The sequence below is a fragment of the Gorilla gorilla genome, chromosome 20 (genome assembly GCF_029281585.2).
Source record: "Gorilla gorilla gorilla isolate KB3781 chromosome 20, NHGRI_mGorGor1-v2.1_pri, whole genome shotgun sequence".
Lineage (NCBI taxonomy): Eukaryota > Metazoa > Chordata > Mammalia > Primates > Hominidae > Gorilla > Gorilla gorilla.
Genome location: NC_073244.2, coordinates 13,710,060 through 13,722,702, shown reverse-complemented (window position 1 = coordinate 13,722,702; position 12,643 = coordinate 13,710,060). Strand labels below are relative to the sequence as shown.

The 12,643-nt window shown below is 53.4% G+C and overlaps 1 protein-coding gene across 4 annotated transcripts in view; it reads right to left on the bottom strand.

Moving 5' to 3' along the window:
- Window positions 1-12,295, bottom strand: part of EVI5L (ecotropic viral integration site 5 like) — a 34,964-nt gene extending 22,669 nt beyond the window's left edge. For 2 of the 4 annotated variants that reach the window (XM_031004206.3, XM_031004205.3), the window contains exon 1: window positions 12,107-12,295. The gene's annotated coding sequence lies outside the window, so the exon portion shown is untranslated. Of the gene's footprint in view, window positions 1-10,649; window positions 10,674-12,106 lie in introns of those variants that run through there. The other 2 variants (XM_031004204.3, XM_055371483.2) reach the window with 2 other exon arrangements.
- Window positions 12,296-12,643: the final 348 nt, after the last annotated feature.

Below are 12,643 nucleotides of genomic sequence, written 5' to 3'. Positions count from 1 at the left end.
ACATGCACACATATGCACGCACTTGATACACACATTCACACGTCCCCACACACATGCACACACTTGATACACATTCACACACATATGCACACACTTGATACACATTCACACACACATGCACACACTTCATACATACATTCATACATTCTCACACACGCACACACTGGATACATACCCATGCACATTCATACACATGTACACATGCACACACTTGATGCACACACACCTATGCATATTCACACACTCACACATATACATGCACACACAACACACACACCCATGCACATTCACACACACACAGTACACACCTCATACACATGCACATGACATACATTCACACACGCAGGCATACACACATACTCTTTCACACTTCTCAACACAAAACATACCCATTGACACACACTCTTGCACCCACACTCAGGCACACACACATTCATTCCCACCCGTCTACACACACGCGCTCACACACTTCCTGCACTGAGCAGCGCTCACCCCCTGGGAACAGAGCAGGTTTGGGGTGGAGGTGGGCTGCTGTCCTGATTCTGTGGGCGGCCCTGCACCCCTCCCACCATGCCATGACCCTCGCTGGCTCAATCACTCCTTCCTGGTGCTGACTGAGGGCCACCTGAGGGCCGGCCACTGTCTAGGCAGGAGACATGGTAGGGAGCGAGGCAGGGGAGGCCCCATCTCCATCTCCCTATGCTGGATGGGCACGGGCCTTGGAAACCCACCCACTGGCCTCTGGGTCTGGGGTCCCAGCCTCTCCATGTTCTTAATTTCAATGCTTCACCCTCAACTGCTCCTCAGCCATCTGAAGGGGGGTCCTGGACCCTGTCCCTGCCAGCACCCACTCAAGCCACACCTCCACAGGGCCACCTACAGCTTAGGAAGCTGAGCCAGGCCAGAGCACTGGAAAGGGGCTGTGTTTGGGGGTTGTGGGGGGCGTGGGGACGGAAAGTGCTGGAATGCTGGTCATCTTCGACTTCCGTTTCGCTTTCCCTCTCGGGGGCACTGCCGCGCACGCTTCCTCCTTCCCTAAGCCCCCTCCCACCTGGCTGATGAGGACTGGGCTCCTGGCTTCCTTCCTGCCTCTCTGGCCAGGACTTCTCATTCTCCCACGTGGCATCTCTTCCTCCCCGGGTCCCTCCTTGGCCTTGATCTTGATGCCCTTGGGGATCTCATTCTTGGGGCTTAAATGACCAAATGTATGTCACCAGCTTTTCCTTTCTCTCAAGAACTGGCCAAAGTTGCCCAAGTTGCCAGAACAGCTCCATCAGCCCCCAGCCCACCCACCATTCCATGTTCTGTGTTTCCCCCGCAGAGGCAGGAATCACCTGCGCCCTCTTGGAGTGTCCGGGGCAGAGACCAAGAAACAATCACCCAGGCCCTCCTTCACAGATTGAGATAAACGCTTGCAGTAAACAATACGGTAGGATGGAGAACAGTCAGGCGGTTCCTCAAAGACTTAAACACACTGTCACCACGCCACCTGGCAGATCCACTCCTAGGGCTCAACGCAAGAGAACGGCAAACATCTGTTCACAGCAGCATTGTTCACAACAGCCAAAAAGCAGAAACAATCCACATGTCCATCAATAGGTGAATGGATCAACAAAACATGGTCCACCCAGACAGTGGAATATTACTTAGCCATGAAAAGGAGTGAAGCACCGAGACAGGCCACATCATGGATGAACCTTGAAAACAAGGCGCTCAGTGAGAGACGCCAGACACCAAAGGCCACACACTGTGTGACTCCCTTTATACGGAATGTCCAGAATAGGCAATCCATAGAGGCAGAAAGTGGATTTGTGGTCACCAGGGGCCAGGGGGAGGGAGGAATGGGGAGAAACTGCTTATGGGTATAGGTTTCTTTTTGGGGTGATAGAAATGTTCCAGAATTAGATAGTGGTGATGGTTGCACAACACAATTGGAATAAATGCCACCAAACTGTAAGCTTTAATGGGGTGATTCTTTTTTTTTGAGATGGAGTTTTGCTCTTGTTGCCCAGGCTGGAGTGCAATGGCATGATCTTGGCTCACCGCAACCTCCACCTCCCGGGTTCAAGCAATTCTCCTGCCTCAGCCTCCCGAGTAGCTGGGATTATAGGCATGTGCCGCCATGCCCGGCTAATTTTGTATTTTTAGTAGAGACAGGGTTTTGCCATGTTGGCCAGGCTCGTCTTGAACTCCTGACCTCAAGTGATTCACTCGTCTGGGCCTCTCAAAGTGCTGGGATTACAGGCATGAGCCACTGCCCGTGGCCTAGGTTTGCATTTTAGAAAGACCCTTCTGGCCCCTCATGCGGAGATGCTCTTCAAATTCAATGCTTTCCTGACAGAAGCAGGCCCCTTGTCCTACTGCGGGTACATCTATCTGGGTCCCCGGTGCCACCTGCCACCTCCACCCACCCACTCTGGCCAGGCCTGGGTGTTCCCCTCCTCCCTTCTCATGTTCTAGAGCTCAGCCAAGACTACCACCCACACCCCACACCTCACTCCCAACTGGCCTCTGCTCTCCAGGCTGGAAGCTGCTGTCTTTTTGTTGTTGTTGTTGTTGTTGTTGCTGCTGCTTTTAGAGACAAGGTCTTGCTCTGTTTCCCAGGCTGGAGTGCAGTGGTGCGAGATCCTGGACTCAAGTGATCCTCCCACCTCAGCCTCCTGAGTATCTGGGACCACAGATATTCGCCACCATGCCTTGCCAATTTTTCTATTTTTTTGTAGACATGGGGTCTCACTATGTTGCCCAGGCTGCTCTTGAACTCCTGGCTTCAAGTGATGCTCCTGCCTCAGCCTCCCAGAGTGCTGGGATCACAGGTGTGAGCCACCGTGCCCCACCAAAGCTGCTGTCTTGATGGCGCCTTCCACGTCCATTGAACTTTCTGTCCTTTCTTATGTTCTGTCCATGGGGCCACCAGAACCATACAGAACTGCAGCTCTCGCCACGTCATTGCCTGCCTAAGACCCTTTAGCAGCTCCCAATGGTGAGATGGAGCCCAGATGTCTTTGCAAGATGTGCATGCCCTTCCCAGCCTCGCCTCTTTCTGCATCCCTGCCTGGCACACTCAGCCCTCCAGGCACGTGGGTCTCCTGGTGTCTGCCAGTGTCTGTGCATACTCTGTTCCCTCTGACTGGAAGGGCATTCTCCAAGACCCGGTTTGGATTTTTTTTTTTTTAGATGGATGGAGTCTTGCTCTGTCGCCCAGGCTGGAGTGCAGTGGCGCGATCTCGGCTCACTGCAAGCTCCGCCTCCTGGGTTCATGCCATTCTCCTGCCTCAGCCTCCTGAGTAGCTGGGACTACAGGCACCCGCCGCCACGCCTCGCTAATTTTTTGTGTTTTTTAGTAGAGATGGGGTTTCACTGTGTTACCCAGGATGGTCTTGATCTCCTGACCTTGTGATCTGCCCGCATTGGCCTCCCAAAGTTCTGAGATTACAGGCGTGAGCCACCGTGCCTGGCCAAGGATTTTTTTTTTTTCTTTTTAGAGACAGGGTTTTGCTCTGTCTCCCAGGCTGGAGTGCACTGGTATGATCATAGCTCACTGTTCACTGCAGACTTGACCTCCTGGGTTCAAGTAATCTTCCTGCCTCGGCTCCTCAAAGTGCTGGGACTGTGCCTGGCCGGTTTGGCCATTCTTTCTGTGAAACCTTCTCTGTCAACCTCCCTTCTTCCAGCATCCTGGCTTGCTTTTCCCCCTCTCTCTCCCTGAAAACATCCACCCCTCTGCCTACAACCAAGCCCAATGCACATTCTATGGCAATTATTTCTATACCTGCCTGCCTGCCTGCCCTATGGGTCATGCACGATTTGAGGACAAGAGCCTCTCTTCTTAATTCTCTATTCCAAGCCCCTAATGCACTATCTGGCATTCAGTACATGCTCAACAAACGTTTGTTGAATAAATGAAGATGAAACTTTCCATGTCGCTTAGGCAGGTGATCAAGGTCAACATCAACAGTGATAAGTCACGTGGCTAACACGTACCCTTGATAGGATGTGACAGGAAGGACCCTTCACCCCTGTGGTCTTCCTCCCCAAGACCCCAGTCTAACCATGAGAAACACCAGAGAGGCTGGGCATGGTGGCTGACACCTGTAATCCCAGCACTTTGGGAGGCCAAGGCCAGCGGATCACTTGAGGTCAGGAGTTTGAGACCAGCCTGGCCAACATGATGAAACCCTGTCTCTACCAAAGATACAAAAAAATTTGCTGGGCGTGGTGGCACATGCCTGTAATCTGAGCTACTCAGGAGGCTGAGGCAGGGGAATGGCTTGAACCCAGGAGGCGGAAGTTGCAGTGAGCCGAGATTGCACCACTACTGCACTCCAGCCTGGGTGACAGAGCGAGACTCCGTCTCAAAAAAAAAAAAAAAAAAAAAAAAAAACCAAAAAAAACCCCCAAAACAAAACAAAACAAAACACACCAGACAGATCAGTATTAGAGGACATTCTACACAACACCTACTCCGCCTTCCTCAAAACTGTCAAGGTTGGCCGGGCATGGGGGCTCACACCTGTAATCCCAGCACTTCGGGAGGCTGAGGCAGGCAGATCGCCTGAGGTCAGGGGTTTGAGACCAGCCTAACCAACATGGAGAAACCCTGTCTCTACTAAAAATACAAAATTAGCCGGGCGTGGTGGCACATGCCTGCAATCCCAGCTACTTGGGAGGCTGAGGCAGGAGAATCGCTTGAACCCAGGAGGCAGAGGTTGTGGTGAGCCGAGACTGCACCACAATTGCACTCCACCCTGGGCAACAAGAGCGAAACTCCATCTCAAAAAACAAAAAACAAAAACCAAACCAAACCAAACAAACAAAAACAACGTCAAGGTCACGAAAAGCAAGGAAAGTCTGAGAAACTGTCACAGCTCAGAGGAGGTTAGGGAGACATGACGACTAAATGTCATGTGGGATCCTGGGATGGAAAAAGGTTACTGGGAAAAAACAAAGGAAATCTGAATGAAAGGTGGACTTTAGTTAATAATAATATATCAATACTGGCCCATTAACTACAACAAATGTATCATATGAATGGAAGACATTAACTATAGAGGAGACTGGGTATGGGGCGTATGGACACTGTATCGTCTTCTCAATTGTTCCATAAATCTCAAAGTGTTCTACAAAATAGTCTTATTTTATTTTGTTTTATTTATTTTTTATTTTTTGAGAAGCAGTTTCACTCCTGTTGCCCAGGCTGGAGTGCAGTGGTGTGATCTTGGCTCACTGCAACCTCCACCTCCCAGGTTCAAGTGATTCTCCTGCCTCGGCCTCCCAAGTAGCTGGGATTACAGGTGCGCACCACCACGCCTGGCTAATTTCTGTATTTTTAGTAGAGGTGGGGTTTCACCATGTTGGCCAGGCTGGTTTTGAACTCCTGACCTCAGGTGATCCACCCGCCTCAGCCTCCCAAAGTGCTGGGATTTCAGGCGTGAGCCACCACAACTGGCCATTTTATTTTATTTTTGAGACAGGGGTCTCACTCTGCTGCCCAGGCTGGTCTTGAACTCCTGGCCACAGGGGATCCTCCTGCCTCAGCCCAAGTCTATTTTAAAAATAATAATAAAGGCTGGGTGCGGTGGCTCATGTCTGTAATCCCAGCACTTTGGGAGGCTGAGGGGGGCAGATCACTTGAGGTCAGGAGTTTGAGACCAGCCTGGCCAACATGGTGAAACCCTGTCTCTATTAAAAATACACACACACACACAAAATTAGCTAGGTGTAGTGGTGCATGGCTATAATCCCAGCTACTCCTGAGGCTGAACCCAGGAGGCAGAGGTTGCAGTGAGCTGAAATTACGCCACTGCACTCCAGCCTGGATGACAGAGTGAGAGACTCCGTCTAAAAAAAAAATGAAAAAAATAAAAATAGAAATTTCTGTACAGTGTAAGCAGAAAAGCCAATGACGGTTTTAACACACAAGTGCCATATGGCACAGAGTCCCTTGACTAGGCTGAGGAGGAAGAAGGATTTGAACTTGGATTTCTGACTGTATAGCCTTTGCCCTAAATCCACCCGCTGTGCTGCAGCTCTGTCTGTATTCTTTTACTTTGGGAATGATACACGTATGTGAAACCCCAAGTGCAGGGGTTACTCAGTGAAAACAGTCATTATTTTTCAATGGCGAGAGAGGGCGAGCACATATGATGCATCTTTCAGTCTGTGGCATTTTCAGAGACAGCAATGAAGACCCCGAGTTTCCTTTCCATTTGTTTCCCTTCCTCCCCTACCCCCCATTTCCTTCTTTTTTTATTTTCTGAGACAGAGTCTTGCTCTGTAGCCCAGGCTGGAGTGCAGTTGCACAATCTTGGCTCACTGCAACCTCCGCCTCCTGGGTTCAAGCACTTCTCCTGCCTCAGCCTCCTGAGTAGCTGGGATTACAGGTGCGCGCCACCATACCTGGCTAATTTTTGTATTTTTAGTAGAGACAGGGTTTCGCCATGTTGGCCAGGTTGGTCTTGAACTCCTAACCTCAGGTGATCCTCCCGCCTCGGCCTCCCAAAGTACCGAGATCACAGGTGTGAGCCACCACGCCCAGCCCTACCCCCCATTTCTGATTCCTCCACGTCTAATGATTACCAGGGACACAGACTCATTTCGGAATCTAAAGCCCAAGATGCCACGTGACCCCGATTTGTCTAGCCCGACAGACTGCTGCTGTCTTGGCTGGCTCTGACCTCTGGGGAAATGGCCCAACCTAGCACCTTAGGTCCTCTCGTCCTTGGCAAGGGGTGGGCGGACAACTGACAGGTGAGCTGCCCCTTGGATAACAAGAACAGCGGCTTGAATTCAGAGGTCCCTGCCTGATCTCTTCTTGCGCCCAGTCTAGCTGCTCCTCCACATGGTTCTGGAAGTTTCCATATCCCTGGCCTTGGAATGTAGGTTGTTATCCCAGATCTCTTGGCTCCAGGTGAGAACTTCAGAGCTTGCAGCCTGGGTTCAAATCCTTCCGCTACCTCTTTCTTTTCTTTTTATTCTTTTTTCTTTGAAACCGAGTCTACCTCTGTCACCCAGGCTGGAGTGCAATGGCACGATCTTGGCTCACTGCAGCCTCTGCCTCCTGAGTTCAAGCAATTCTCCTGCCTCAGCCTCCTGAGTAGCTGGGATTACAGATGCCCGCCACTATACCTGGCTAATTTTTGTATTTTTAGTAGAGACGGGGTTTCACTGTGTTAACCAAGCTGGTCTCGAACTCCTGACCTCAGGTGATGCACCCGCCTCAGCCTCCCAAAGTACTGGGATTATAGATGTGAGCCACCGCTCCTGGCCTCCTCTACCACTTTCTATCTTTGTGACCTTGGGTATGATGTATTTTGCCTCAAATTTTTTTTGTTTATTTTTATTTTATTTTTAGAGACAGGGTCTTGTTTTGTCACCCAGGCTGCAGTATAGTGGTACAATCATAGCCAACTGCAGCCTCCAACTCCTGAGCTCAAGTGATTCTCCTGCCTCAGCCTCCCAAGTAGCTGGGACTACAGACATTTGCCACTATGTCCAGCTAATTTTGTTATTATTATTATTATTATTATTGCAGAGAGAGAGTCTCACTATGTTGCCCAGGTTGGTCTCAAACTCCTGGCCTCAAGTTATCTCCCTGACTCGGCCTCTCAAAGTGCTGGGATTATAGGCGTGAGCCACTGCACCTGGCCTGCCTCAGTTTCATTATCTGAAAACAGGGCTAATGACAGTATCTACCCCACAGTTTTTGTTGGAAGGAATCAATGAGCTTAAACCTGTCATGTGCTTAGGACAAGCCTGACATGTGATATTTATTCCCTTCTGGATGAAAAGTTCTACTAGGGCAGGGGCTGGGGCTGTCTAGCCCACTATTGGATCTTCAGAGTCTAGTAGGCATCCCATATTTGTGGGATAAATAAACTTCCCCTCTTCAACAGGCCCTCCCTTTCTGTGGTGATCCTGTTTAAAGATTAAACACAGTAAAACTAGAATAATCTTTATTGATAACAATAGCAGCAACAGCAGCACACACCTTTGGCTAAAATCTGAGAAGTGAACCATTCTGACCTGCAGGATCCTTTCTGACCTAAAAAAAAATTTTCTTTCTTGTCATCTGACCAGATTACTTTTGGCTATTATAATAGGTTCCCTTCTGGCAAATCCCTCATTTTTCTTTTTTTAAAAAATTTTAAAATTTGTATTTATTTCTTTGAGATGGAGTCTCACTCTGTTGCCCAGGCTGGCATGCAGTGGTGCGTTCTTGGCTCACTGCAAGCTCTGCCTCCCAGGTTCAAGTGAGCTGGTGCTACAGGTGTGCACCACCATACCTGGCTATTTTTTTTGTATTTTTAATAGAGACGGGGTTTCACCATGTTGGCCAGGCCGGTCTCGAACTCCTGACCTCAGGTGATCCACCCGCCTCGGCCTCCCAAAGTGCTGGGATTACAGGCGTGAGCCACCGTGCCGGGCCTCGGATTTCAATGAAACACTCTCACAAGCATATCACGGCATGCTGAGAAATGAATGAAAGTGCAGGTGAGTCATGCCAATGAGGCCTTCCAAATCTCCCTCAAAAGGGTAAGTCTCTTCCCTAACCCTGATGAATTGAGTTAGTTCTCCCTGACCCTGATGAGCTGAGTTAGTTCTCCTAAACTCACCTCCTTCCTTCTATTGCCCAGGCTGCTAGCATGTGTGTGCTGCAGTCTTCCCTGGGAAGGGCGGCTTTGCTGCCTTTCCAAGTTCTCCCAACTAGGGATCCCCTTTACTGGGGAGCCCCCCACCATGTGTGCCAAGTGTACAGATGGCACTGGGGACACAAGGGCTTGTAGTAAGACGCCTATCAAAGGAAGTACAGGGACACGCCTCCCTGAGCGCACCACGCTTGCTCCTGCCTCTTGGGCGTGTGTCCAAGCACTTCTGCTGCCTGGAACACCCTTCCCTGCCACGCCTGCCTGTGACCTGGTCCATACGTCATCCCTGCTGTGCCTTCCCCAACACCCCAGGGATGCATCAGGCTTTTTTTCCGGGCTCCCATTGCAGCCTGCTGTACATAATTCTGTCTCATGCTCCCCGCAGCAGGCCTCAGGCCAGGATGGCAAGGGCGCATGCTGCAATCCTGGTTCCTCCGAGTTTTGGGGAGGATTAAATGAGATAATATGTCAATGGTGCTTGGCATGGTGCTGAGCATGTGGCGGGGGCCGCCGCATGCCAGTGAGAGGACTTTAGACGCAGAGCAGGGACCACATTGTACACATCTTACATTCCTTCACACCCCAACATCTGACTCCAGGCCCAGGGCTTCCCTGTAACAACTGGCATCTCTATTCTGCAAGAGGAAATTGAAATATACATTCCTTCTCATCCCGGTGCCCCTCTCAAAGCTCACAAACAAAGATGCAGCTCCACGAGCCCAGTCTCAGGTAAAACTGCGTTCGTATCACTGACAAGCCCTCCTCGTGGTTTCCTATAGAGTTCACAGTCATCCCGGGAAGCCTTCATACCCCACTGTCTCTGCACAAAATTCCACCCTGGGGAGGCTGTAGAGTTTAGTTTCCTGTGCGTGAGAGATACCACGTGACCTTCAGGAGTCTTTTCCTCCACGCCTTCCTTCAGCAAGTGGACAGAACAAACCTCTTCCTACCCGGTGTCAGAGGTCTATGTGGGGCATCAGAGATCTATGTGGGGCCTCAGCATGGCTATCCGACAGCCCCTCATGCCCACCCTGTTCCCCGTGTCCTCCTGGGAAGACCCTGTGTATAACCACAAGTCCTGCAACAGGCCATCTCTCATCTCCATTCTTCCAGCTCTGATTCGAGCCGGCTCCCTGCAATACAGCTCAGCCCTAGGAAGATGGCCACTTTCCAATGAAGTGTCAACTAAGACCCCAGCAGGGACCTGTGTGGCCAGTGATTCACAGGAGCCCATAGGACTCCCCTCCGAGACCTTACTGTCCCCTTCCACACGGCACTGGGGGAACACACAGGGCCACACCCTAGCCTCCCTGCAGTTCCAAGTTCTGTTCTAAAAATTTAGCCGCTCTCCCCGCACCCCAGTTTCTGATGGGGAAGTTGAGGTACTGAGCCGCAATGAGCTTTTTCCCGGATGGTCCACAATCCGCTAGTGAATATCCACTAGGAAGCCTGGGCCTTTTATCTCAGGGTTTCCGAGCACGGTTATGTTGTCAGAAGGACCCCAGACGCACAGTGCCCAGGCTGCGTGGGGACTGGACTGGCCCGGCTCCTCGCCCCCTGCAGTCCTGGCCACAGTGTCGCGCCAGCATCTCCTCTCCTGTCTCGTCTCATCCCTGTGCCAAGGCCAAGCCACCTGCGATCCCTTCCAAACCACCCTCCACTGACCACAGAAGCCCAGAGGAACCTACAGGTTGGACCCTGAGGCCAGAGCTGGGAGTGGGGAGGGCGGTGGGATGGATGGGAAGAGCCACATAAGACGGAAAGACACAGGGACACGGGTCCTCTAGCTCAATCACATCCCGGCCGAGGGGGAATAAAACGAAGCAGACAACTCATTCATGTTCCACTCGAGCCTCTTCAGCACATTTTTCCCTTCTGAAAATATTCCTTAACAAAGAGCTGCCTGCTTCTGGCAGGCCCCGACCCAGGTCTCAAATGCCAAGATAGAAGGAAGCTGTTTTGTTTTGGCCAAACACACTAGTTGTGGGTGAAAGAACTCACTCGGGCTGTCAGGCGCCAGCTCTGAGGAGCAACCTGGACCGCCCTGCTGGCTCTAGCATTTGAGGCCAGTAGGCGTGATGGGGTCAGGAGGCTGGGGGCAGACTTCAGGACGGAAGCCAGGAGCTGTGAATCCTCTCCCTTCCCGCCAGGGGGTGGCATAAATCAGGGGGCGGGCAGTGGTTCCTTCGGGACACTAGTGTAGGAGAGAAAGTGAGCGTCCTTCCCTTTGAAAGGGCACAGCAGGGAAGGATGGATAACTTGGCAGAGGCCTGGGGCAGGTTCCCACAAGGGCAGGTGCTGGGGGATTCTGGGGCCCTGTCACCCTCTGGGGCTCCAGTGTGGGCGCTGGTTTGGTGGAGGGGCAGGTTGGCTTCCTGGGGCACGGCAGGCACCTCATTGTCTCTGGAGTCTCTGCTTGAGCTGGGGGAGCTGTCGGGGACTCTGGGAGGACCTGGACAGGTGGGATCTGAGGAGGGGTGCAGAAGTGTTGAGTGGGTGGGGGCAGGGGCAGATATGCCTGGGGTCTGTGTTGGAGCTCTTAAGTTTTTCTGTGTGTGCTGGGGGATCTAAGTGACCCTGTGTGTGTGTGTGTGTGTCTGTGTGTGTGTGTTTGGGGTTTTCAGAAAGATGGGTGGCTCTGGATGGGGAGTGAGGTGGTTCAGAATATCCAACGGGAGGTCTTCAGCATGGGTGGATTTTTCAGGATCCAGGAGCCAGGATCCAGATGGGGCAGGATCAGTGGAGCTACCACAGTGTGCCGGGTGGACGCCGGGGAGTGGTGTTTAGGGGTGCCCTTGGGCATGTGGCAGCTGGGATGGGAGATGGGCTAGCAGGCTGAGCTGAGGGCTGTGGGCAGGGGTAGGAAATCCGACTTACAGAGGGCAGAGAGGGGTCCTGTGGGGTCAGCATGGGGGGCGGGTAGGGCCCTGAGGCTGGTCTCCTTGGGGAGAGGTGGGGGCAGTTCTGGGCCCAAGATAGGAGGACGTGAAGTGAGGGGGTGCGGGGAGGGGGTGGCAAGTGTTGTCCAAAAGGGAGGGGGTCCTGAGAGATCAGGGCAGAAGGTGGACGGGGGTTCTTGGGCTTGGGGGGCGCTTCTGAGGGGCTGATCGGCGGAGTGGGGGGATGGGGAGCCCTGAGGGGGTTCCCGGAGAGGAGTCCTGAGGGTCACTGCAAAGGGTGGACGGGGGTCCTGGGCCTGCGGGGTCCTCACGGGGAGGGGACGGAGTGGGGGAGGGGGATCCTGCAGGAGCTCCCGGGGAGGGGTCGGGAGGGATCGGCAACGAGGGTGGGCAGGGGCCAGGGTCCCCCGAGGGTCCCGGGTTGGGGATGCCGAGGCTCCCAGCGCGGGTTCCGGGGCACGACGGCCCGAGTTGCCGTCCTGCCGGTTCCCCGCGGGCCGCATCACGGAGCCGCCGGCCTGAGCAGGCGCCCGGGAGGCCCGGCCCGCGCCGCCCTACCTGCGCCGAGCGCGCCGCCATCGCCGTGCCGAGCCTCGCCGCCCCGGGCTGAGCCGCCGGATCCCAGCCGCGCCGTTCGCCCCGCAGCCCCGGCCCGGCCCCCTCAGCCGCCCCCCGGGACCGCGGCCGCCGCCGGCTCCGCCGCTGCCATTTCACCCGCTGACAGGAGCCGCTGCCCCGCCCCCGAGGCCCCATCCGCCAATTCGCCGCCCCCAGGCGCCCTGGCTCCGCCCACCAGCCAGGAGTGACGGGGTGTCTGACCAATCCGTGGCCATTCCGTGAGGCGGGCCCTGGCTACGTTCAGAAGGTTGCGGCCTCTGAGGAGAGAGCGAATTGAAATGAGGGAAGCGATGAAGGACAGGTAGTTTTGCGTATCGGAATGAGGAATCCTATTGATCAACACCTGATAAGACCAATAGCAAGGAAAGTGGGGGTGTGTCCGTGAGGAAAGGCTGCGGCCTTGAGGAACACCAGGCAGACGCGGCCAAGCGTTTGGCACTAAGCCCCGCCCAGAGCCGGGCTTTCTGCCCAATAACG